The 10818-nt window shown below is 36.9% G+C and overlaps 1 pseudogene; it reads left to right on the top strand.

Moving 5' to 3' along the window:
- On the top strand, positions 1-960 carry LOC129653773 (putative olfactory receptor 8G3; annotated as a pseudogene).
- Positions 961-10818: the final 9858 nt, after the last annotated feature.

The following is a 10818-nucleotide window of genomic DNA, read 5'->3' as shown; positions in this document are numbered from 1 at the left end:
AACATAATGGACCCTGGAAATCATTTCTCAGTGACTGAGTTCATCCTCGCTGGACTCACAGAACAGCCACAACTCCAGCTGCCCCTTTTCCTCCTCTTCCTAGGAATCTATGTGGTCATGATGGTGGGGAACCTGGGCATGATCACACTGACTGGGCTCAGTTCTCACCTGCACACCCCCATGTACTATTTCCTCAGCAACTTGTCCTTTATTGATCTCTGTCAGTCCACTGTCATTACCCCCAAAATGCTGGTGAACTTCGTGACAGAGAAGAATATTATTTCCTATCCTGAATGCATGACTCAACTTTATTTCTTCATCATTTTTGCTATTTCAGAAAGTCACATGCTGGCTGCAATGGCATATGACCGCTATGTTGCCATCTGCAACCCTTTGCTTTACAATGTCACCATGTCTTATCACATCTGCTTCTGCCTCATGATAGGTGTTTATATTTTGGGCATCACTGGATCCACAATCCATACAGGATTTATGTTGAGACTCTTTTTATGCAACACCAATATTATTAACCATTATTTCTGTGATCTCTTTCCACTCTTGGAGCTATCCTGTTCCAGCATCTATGTCAATGAATTATTGGTTATATTCTTAAGTGCATTTAAAATTTTGATTCCTGCCTTAGTTATTCTTTCTTCCTACATCTTCATCTTCTAGAGCATCCTCCAAATCCACTTCAAGGAGGGCAGGTCCAAAGCCTTCAGCACCTGCAGCTCTCACATCTCAGCTGTTGCTATTTTCTATGGATCTGCTGCATTCATGTACCTGCAGCCATCATCAATCAGCTCTATGGACCAAGGAAAAGTGTCCTCTGTGTTTTATACCATCATTGTGCCCATGCTAAACCCCCTGATCTATAGCCTACGGAATAGGGATGTCAAATTTGCGCTGAAAAAAATTCTAGACTGTGCAAAACATGTAGGAACAGAGCCAATATCATGATCCATATCAGTCATGTGGACTGCTGAGGAATACCAATTCTTAATTATATAGAATATATTTAATAGAGAAACCTCTGTCCTTAATTTATCCTTTTGTAATAGGTATTAGTAACTTGTTTTCCAGCTAATATATTATTTGGACTCTGAGAGGTAAATACTTTGGAGATCAGGTCAGAACTAATAAGTAATAGAGGAGATTATTTTAAATTAATAAAAATTCTAAGATGTTGCAGCTTATGTTCCCCAGTTATGAATCCATTAGGATACCTATTCAAATTTGTATGTCTCTGTTGTTGTTCAGTCAATCAGTCATGTCTGACTCTTTGTAACCCCAACGACCGCAGCACACCAAGCTTACCTGTCCTTCGCCAACTCCTGGAGTTTGTTCAAACTCATGTCCATAGAGTCAGCGATGCCATCCAACTGTTGACCATCTCATCCTCTGTTGTCCCCTTTTCCTCCTTACTTCAATCTTTCCCAGCATCAGGGTCTTTTCCAATGAGTTGGCTATTTGCCTCATATGGCCAAAGTATGTCTCTCTGAGTTTACTCCTGTTTTATTTTCATATTATGTTTCATTACATTAAATATTAGACCACCTTAGTATGAAGTTTAAAATTTCACAAGATCTATAACTGTGATTTTGTAATATTTTTATTTACTTTTTTTAAAATTTAAATTTATTTATTTTAATTGGACAGGTTTTGCGATTTTTATATTCTAGTTTAAATCTCATTGAGTGGTAAAATGTTTTCTAAACTCAACATCCAAAAAACTAAGATCTTGGCATCTGGTGCCATTACTTCATGGCAATTAGATGGGGAACAAGTGGAAACAGTGACAGATTTTATTTCTTGGGCGCCAAAATCCCACAGTGACTGTAGCCACAAAATTAATAGACGCTTGCTCCTTGGAAGAAAAGCTATGACCAACCTAGACAGCGTATTAAAAAGCAGAGACATCACTTTGCTGACAAAGGTCCATATAGCCAAACTACAGTTTTTCCAGTGGTCATGTTTCAATGTGAGAGTTGGACCATCAAGAAGGCTGAGCACTGAAGAATTGATGCTTTCAAATTGTGGTGCTGGAGAAGACTTTTGAGAGTCTCTTGGACAGCAAGGAGACCAAGCCAGACAATCCTAAAGGAAATCAATCCTGAATATTCATTGGAAGGACTGGTGCTGAAGCTGAAGCTCGAATACTTTGGTCTCCTGTTGTGAAGATCTGACTCACTGGAAAAGATCCAGATGCTGGGAAAGATTGAGGGTAAGAGGAAAAGGGGGTGGCAGAGGATTAGATGGTTAGATAATACTACTAACTCAAGGGACATAAGTGAGCAAACTCCAGGAGATAGTGTAGGACAGGGAAGCCTATCATGCTATAGTCCATGGGGTCACAAAGAAATGAACACCACTTAGGGACTGAACAGGTTTTCCTTTGTTAACTCAGGTGGTAAGCAATTTGCCTACAGTACAGGAGACCCTGGTTCGATTCTGGGTCTGGAAGATCCTCTGGAGAAGGGATAGGCTACCTACTCCAGTATTCTTGGGCTTCCCTGGTGGCTCAGCTGGTAAAGAATCTGCCTGAAATGCGGGAGACCTAGGTTTGACCCCTGGATTGGGAAGATCCCCTGGAGAAGGGAAAGGCTACTTGCTCCAGTATTCTGGCCTGGAGAATTTCATGGAGTGTATAGTCCATGGGGTCGTGAAGAGTCGGACTTTCACTGAAAGACTTTCACTTTACTTTGACTTAGGGACTGAACAACAACAGACCTCATTAAGTGGTAAAAATGCCTTATAAGTAATTTTTCTAAATAATGGCTTAGAGAAAGAAGGAAGAAGGATGGAAAAGAGGTTGAAAATGAAGAAAGAGAAGAACGGAGGTGTTGGGCTGCAACCCCACAGGCCTACAGGCCTCTCTTTCCCAGCTTGAAGATCAAAGAAAGAGCTCAGAGTCAGTATTAAAGACATCAACGGTTCAATGGATTTTACACTTCTGAAGCAAGATCCTGAAGGGACACCCCACCATGTGCAGTTCATGGATGGGCAGGGCATGGTGACTGTCTTCACTCTGGGGAGAGAGGGCTGGAGTAGGGGAGATTACAGGTTATAGGGGAATTGACCTCAGATAGCCTCATTAGTTACCATGGAAACCAGCAGAGGGACACATCTTTCACTGCCCCTAGGCAAAAAAGAAACAACTAATAGCTGAGGCCTGGGGCAAGAACACTGGAAGGTCAGTCATGTGAGTAAGGAATAAGTGTGGTCAGGCAGGTGATATACAGAGAACAAGAGAACAACCAAATTGAGTGGCTGATTGTAAGGAAAGAAAAGAAATGAGAAGATAAAAGAAAAAAAAAAGGAAATTTCAAATTTCTTTCCCTGAAACATGCCACTACATGTCATGTATTTTGCCTCTTTTTTTTAATATTTTATGAGAAACCTGTAAGAATTGTGTTGTTAATTTCTTAAATGTAAAGACCAGTGAAAGCATTTGAAAAGGTACTATGGCTTGCATTATGAACCACCATACAAATAATTTTATAAAGATTCTTCATGGGTGCATGCTTACTTGCTTCTGTCATGTTGGACTCTGACACCCAGCCTGCCACGCTTCTCTGTTCATGGAATTCTACAAGCAAGAATACTGGAATGGTTTGCCATGCCCTCCTTCAGGAATATTTCAGACACAGGGTTCAAACCCATGTCTCTTATGTCTCCTGCATTGGCAGGCAGATTCTTTACCATTCAGATCAGATCAGATCAGTCGCTCAATCGTGTCCGACTCTTTGCGACCCCCTGAATCGCAGCACTCCAGGCCTCCCTGTCCATCACCAACTCCCGTGAGTCCACTGAGACTCACGTTCATCGAGTCAGTGATGCCATCCAGCCATCTCACCCTCTGTCGTCACCTTCTCCTCCTGCCCCCAATCCCTCCCAGCATCAGTCTTTTCCAATGAGTCAACTCTTCACCATTAGAGCCACCTTACTGTTGTTGCTCAGTTGCTAAGTTGTCAGAAGACTCTTTGTGACCCAATGGACTGCAGTATACCAGACTTCCCTGTCCTTACTATCTCCCAGGGTTTGCCCAAACTCATGCCATCCAGCCATCTAATCATATGTTGCTCTCTTTTCATGCGACACCTGGGAAGCTCCAAATCTGCCTTTAAAAAGAACGTGTTTCATTTAATGTTCTGGAAAGCTATGAAAATATACATATATTCAAATTTATGAATCTTGATCAGATCTTCCTTATCCTTGCTGATTTTTTATTAGATTTTTTTGTCTTATAATTAACATTATTGATTCATTTCATTCTATTTTTGCTATATTGAGATTTTATCAAGACTATATCAAGATACAGTTTTGTCAAGATTACATCAAGAATGTATATACTCATTCTAAAAATAAAGTCCTTCTACCAAAAGTTTTGAAAATTGCATATGCTGTGCACTGGTGAAACAAACACCTCAGTAATGATATGAAATATTTTTATCATTCTAAAAGGCTCTCTCATGGCTTTTCCCAGATATTCTCCCACCCCCCACTACAGTCTGGAAATGATCTCATTTCTACTCTGTAGATTATTAGTTTTACTTTTCTAGATTTCCAGACTCCCATATAAATGGAATTATACAGTAGGTACTCTTTTATGTTTGGCTCATTTTAGACAACTTGCCATTTTTAAGATTAGTCCATGTTTCTGCTTGCATTTGTGATTTACTACTTTTATTAATAAATGGTATTCCACCCTGTGCATACAAGTACATATCACAATTCATTTACCTATTCATTAGTTAAATATTTGGGCTGTTTCCAGTGGGTTGTTAGAACCAAATCTTCTATGCTCATTTTTGTACAAGTTTTAGTGTATACATATGTGTACATTTCTCTTGGGTAAATTCCCAAGGAGTAGAGATGCTAGGTTATAACATAAGTGTATACCTGACTTTCTAAAATTGCTGTACAGTTTTCCAAAGTGGTAGCTCTATATCCTCTCTAGAAGGTTCATATTGCCTCAAAGTTTTGCAGTTGTAGGTTTTTGTTTGTCTGTTATTTACTTATGCATTTAATGCTAATTCAGTATAGGCATATGGTGGTTTGTCACTGTGGTTTACCTTTAGCTTTCTTATCCCAATGAGTACTGATTTTATTGTTTTTTTATGAACTTATTAACTATTCCTTTATCGTCTTCTATGATATATCTGTTCAGACAGTTTTCCTATTTTTCATTGGCTTGATAATCTTCATGTTATTGTCTTATCTGTATTCTTTACACATTTTCAATAACATTCCATGGTGGCTTGTTTTAATTTTTTAATGATGTCTTTTATTTTTTTATTTTTTCTTTTTACTAAGTAAAATTAATTTTTAATTTCCATAAGGAAAAGAAATCACAAGGAAGTACAAATTTTGAAGTATCTCTTCATAGGACAATGTGTAATCATTTTCTGTAGAGAGAATAGAAATATAATTCTGTTTTTCTTCCAGCAATGTTGATTGAATTTTATTTTTACTGACTTTATATTGCTAATAGTTTAGAACATTTTCTTTTGTCTTTTTCTTTTTTTTTTTGAATTTAAATTTATTTATTTTAATTAGAGTCTTTTAAAGAATAGTTTTTAAGTTGGACAAAACAGAGTTTGTCAAAGTTATTTGGTTAATCTGTGTTCTAAGAATTATCAAGCTACTCCAATATTTTTTATTTTCTTTAGTCTTTTCTCCAGAAGTTGAATAGTTTAGCCTTCATGCTTATTTGTAAAATTCATTTCAAGTTCATCTTTTTTTTTCCCCCTAAGTTCATCTTTATTTAGCTGTTAAGTAGACATTTCACATTTTCTGTTTCTTCTTTTCTTATTTTTAATCAAGTGAAATTCTTTTTAAATTTTACTTTGAGGCATGTAATCATAAAATAATCTATATACTAACAGAATAGGAGACTGCATATATGATTCTATATCCCTTAATTTGATGACTTTTTATAGCCTCTTACTTAAAGAAAAGCAAAAGAGATGAATATTTTAAACGTTATAATTGATGTTTGTATTTTGAGGTGTGTAATTACCACTTACTTTCTAATTAATAGCATATTGTAACAACTATAACTAAACAATTATTATTATTGTTACTACTATTTTTCAGGGTGCTCTATACTGTGCTTAGTTGCTTAGTCATATCTCACTCTTTGAAACCCTATGGCCTGTAGCTTTCCAGGATCCTCTGTCCACAGGGATTCTCCAGGCAAGAATACTGAAGTGGATTCCCATGCCCTCCTCCAGGGGATCTTCCTGACCAGGGATCGAACCTGGGTCTCCCATATTGCAGGCAGATTCTTTACCATCTGAGCCATCAGAGAAGCCCTTCAGGTGCTATATCTCTGCTAAATAGATAGTGAGGTTGCTGGTCCAAGTTTACCAGCAGTAAATGGTGGATCAGGAGATGAACAAAAGCACTTGGACTTTAAGCATATTCACTGAAGCACTATTTATACCTAGTCCTTCAAGCAAAAGATCTCCAAATTGGTGAATAGTGTGTCAATTCAGGTACCCCATTTGCATGAGTCTTTTGAATAAAGATATTAAATATTATTTTTATTTCCTAATAAATAAAACTAATATTATAAAACTAAAATAATCTTTAGAACACATGTATCTGTATCTTGTTCTTCAACATATCTTTTATAATTATTGGGGAAGTTATAAAATTATTAGTCATCATGCTTCGATTTTAGATTTGTTAGGAACTTCTCACAGGGTTATGGCAATAGCTATAAGATGCTGTTAGTTAATCCCAAGTTAAAATATCCAAGTACTTTTGTTTTAGGAATGTATCATCATATATTGGCACCCCACTCCAGTACTCTTGCCTGGAAAATCCCATGGATGGAGGAGCCTGGTGGGCTGCAGTCCATGGGGTTGCTACCAGTCTGACACGACTAAGCGACTTCACTTTCACTTTTCACTTTCATGCATTGCAGAAGGAAATGGCAACCCACTCCAGTGTTCTTGCCTGGAGAATCCCAGGGATGGCGGAGCCTCGTGGGCTGCCATCTATGGGGTCGCACAGAGTCGGACACGATTGAAGCGGCTTAGCAGCAGCAGCAGCATCATATATAAATACAGTTAGTATTATATATGAAAACAGAAATTTCAAATCTTACATATAAAATTTGTTTCCCTCAATTTTCTATTTTCCCCTTGTGAAAAACCACTTTAAGACATTACTTTAGTGTATGTCTTTATAATTTCATGAAATTTTGAACTTTTAATTAGTTTGACATGAAATTTAGTGGGCTCTAACAAAATCTATTACATCCTTGTTTATGATAAATAACCTAACAAGAAAAAATAACCAGAGCTATGTGACACTGTTCAACACTTGAGAGCCAATAGGGAAAGAGGGAAATTCTAATTATTTGTTTTCCCAGGAGCCACAGTTGTGGGGTAAGATTCTAGTGGGAGATAATTAATCATTGTTTGTTTCTCATCATCAGACACTTAGCATTGATACCCAGAGTATAAAATCCTCATCTATCAACTAACTTTTGCAGAGGGCCATCAGCTTCATCAGAGATCGACTAGTGACACAAAATTATTATCACAGAAGTGAATAGCTTTTAGGCTATGACCCTCAACACCAGAGAGTCCTGCAAGGTTGGTACTCATAACTATCCGCTGGCATCATCAGAATCATTTTTGCCTTCAGAGAAGTATGGGAGAAAAACACAATTCAGAATTTTTAAGGAGGAAGTGTCTTAAACCCAGTCCTAACTTTTTAAATGTTAGATTTCTAGCTCCCTCCTGGTGCACTAACAGATACAGGTAGCTATTTTTTCTATCTCTTCCTGTCCTCACTCGAATAGTCAACTCCCAAACAAGTAATATTTTACCACCTACCTTTCCCCTGTTGAAGAAATTCAACACACTTTTTTTACTCACTTCAACTCTGGCACGTCTGAGAGCTTCATTCACTTTTGTGGAGTCTATGTTAACTTTTCACAAAATTTTCAATCATTTTATTAAAATATATTTATCAGTACTTTCTGTATGGAAGGCACTGTTTTGAGTTACTTCTCAGGTACAGAAGAAAAACTAGTAAATAACTAAATTAATAGAGATTAAAGTACATGCTAAATGTGACATAAGAAATGTATTCTTGGGCACATAGAAAATGTTCTTATTAACTGTGTCTTGCACTTTTTAAGGATCTTGATTACAGTGCCTTTACTATTAAATAGGCTTCACAGGATAAGGGGGTAGAGTGAGAAAAGCTAAAGGAATTTTGATGAATTAAAAATGAGCGCCTACTATGCTTTTTTGTGAAATAAATTATGATAGCTGTTCCAACATTAATAAGAAAATATTTCTTTAGCTGTCAGACAGTATAAATCTTTGAATGACAAAGAAATTGATGTGAACTTATTTGGTCACTATGGAAAATATTGATAGTTTAGGAAGCTAATATTCAGTAAAAATCTTCAAATATGTATTACCATATGTGTTAATGTAAAAGAGGCAAGAAGAAGGTGTGCTAAGGAGAAGAAAATTTAAAACATTGGCCATCATTAAGGAATGAGAATGTTGGTTAAATAAAAGATATATTGGAAAGAAACAATATATCAAAAGTAAAATAATGATATTTTCTTACTAAGATCCACTTAATTTTCACATGAAACAGATATTAGTATTTTCGTCTTTTCAGAGAACTGGACAGTAGATGTAAATAACCCAAGGTCATAGGGCAAGTTTGGAATTGATATGAAGTTTTAATCCATTACTATCTTAGTATCAGAACCTATAATAATTATAAATTCATTAAACATTGAAATTGAAGAGATGTAATAGACTATTTAATCCAACCAGCCATCAAGTCCTTATGTCATTAACAATATATCTGCTAAGTAACTAGTTATTCAGGCCGAAAGCAAAACTTTGACTAAGACCTAGTTATGTCTGAGAGTTGGAATACTCATTTCAGTCTGAACCCAAATATTTCACCTGTAATTTCAAGCAGTTAGTTTTACTTCAGTCTCTTGATGGTATATACAATGACACCAATATGTCTTAAGTAAAGCAATATTTTGGGCCATGAGTTAACTGTCCTATGGTACATGAATTTTTGCTTCAGTCCAAAACTATCTTCAGTTTTTTTTCAGACATTCTAAAATGACAGATTTCTAGATCATTTTTCTGAAACTGTCTAGTTTTTCTGTTACATTAAGTAGTGTATGTCAGACTGAACATAGTAATCCAACTACTGTTTGAGTTTTAAGTAAGAATATACATTTCCATTTCCTAGAATCTGCTCATCTTCTTTGCAAATGTAAACTAAACATATATTGGTCTCGTAAAAAAAAATCACACAACTGACCAATATTATCCAAAATTGCATTTAAACTAAAATTCTTAATTGTATTTTGCATGCACTCTACTAACCTGCATCTCTACCATCTTTGAATTCTATACAGAGCACACACAAAATACATGATTGCACACACACACACACACACACACACAAAGACCAGCATAGAATCTTCTGTTTGCCTTTAAAAACTTTTCTTATATTTTTGGAATATGAGTATTTTTCTCACCTCTACCATTGCCATGAAGTTCAAATTGCATTGATCAATCTGAGTATACTGCCACCCTGGTCACAGTGATGGAATACCTGCCCTACTTTTAGGAACCTGTCCTGGTTCCTGAGATTATCTAGGGCTTCCCAGACATTGCTAGTGGTAAATAACCAGCTTGCTAATGCAGGTAGACATAAGAGAGTAGAGGGTTTGATCCCTGGGTTGGGAAGATCCCCTGCAGGAAGGCATGACAACCCACTCCAGTATTCTTGCCTGTAGAATCCCATGGATAGAGGAGCCTGGTGGGCTATGGTCCATAGGGTTGCAAAGACACGATTGAAGCAACTTAGCTTGCACACACACATGCACAAGATTATCTAAATTAGAACAAGGGAAGATGAGTTCTGGAGTTGGAAAAGCTATTGAGATATAAGCATGATGTCTGCCAATAAGTTATGTTTCTGCTCTCTGGAGTCATGGTCTGGGGAGAAGGAAGCTGCCATATTAAACAGCAGCCCTCAGGTGGAATGATACTGGTAGTCTTCCAGTGCTTCAGATATTTTGAAATGGGATTCTAGTAAGGAAAGCAGCTGAGACTAATACAGTTAAAAGTAATAAAGTTACTTTTCAAAGATTTATGAATCTTCTGTATTAACTACAGAAGACATGTACTCCTATTACTTATTGTGAGTGAAATGAATATTATGCCATTTGACATGCATATGTTAATATACACATATAGAATATGGAAGGAAAGAAAAAGTACTCAGAAATGGAAGTGTGTGCTTAGTGCTTAGTCACTCAGTTGTGTCCGACTCTTTGTGATCCCACAGGCTGTAGCTGCCAGGCTCCTCAGTCCATGGGATTCTACAGACCAGAATACTGGAGTGCTTGCCATTCCCTTCTCCAGGAGATCATCCCAACCCAGGAATTGAACACACATCTCATGCATTGCAGGCAGACTCACTTGAGCTACCACAGAAGCCCATTCTGATGATTTTTAAAATTCAGAAATTGGGGTTGCCTCTGATAAAGTTATGAAGTGCTTGAATTATAAAGTTTGTAGAGTTTATATTTCCTTCTCTGATTCAACCAGGATCATTTTATTTTTGTCTCAGAGAAACAAGAGAAACTTGAGAAATCCCAGAAGAGATTGTGAATCTCTTCTGAGAAGGGATCAAATAGTGATCTCCATAGAATTACTCTCCCCTATAACACATACACACATACACATGTGCATACACATGCATGAACATACCCACACTAAAGTATGGTGATTTTCTTTTATA

This window comes from Bubalus kerabau, chromosome 5, assembly GCF_029407905.1.
Source record: "Bubalus kerabau isolate K-KA32 ecotype Philippines breed swamp buffalo chromosome 5, PCC_UOA_SB_1v2, whole genome shotgun sequence".
Classification (NCBI taxonomy): Eukaryota; Metazoa; Chordata; class Mammalia; order Artiodactyla; family Bovidae; genus Bubalus; species Bubalus kerabau.
The sequence above is the reverse complement of the archived record's forward strand: the minus strand, read 5'-3'. Positions and strand labels throughout refer to the sequence as shown.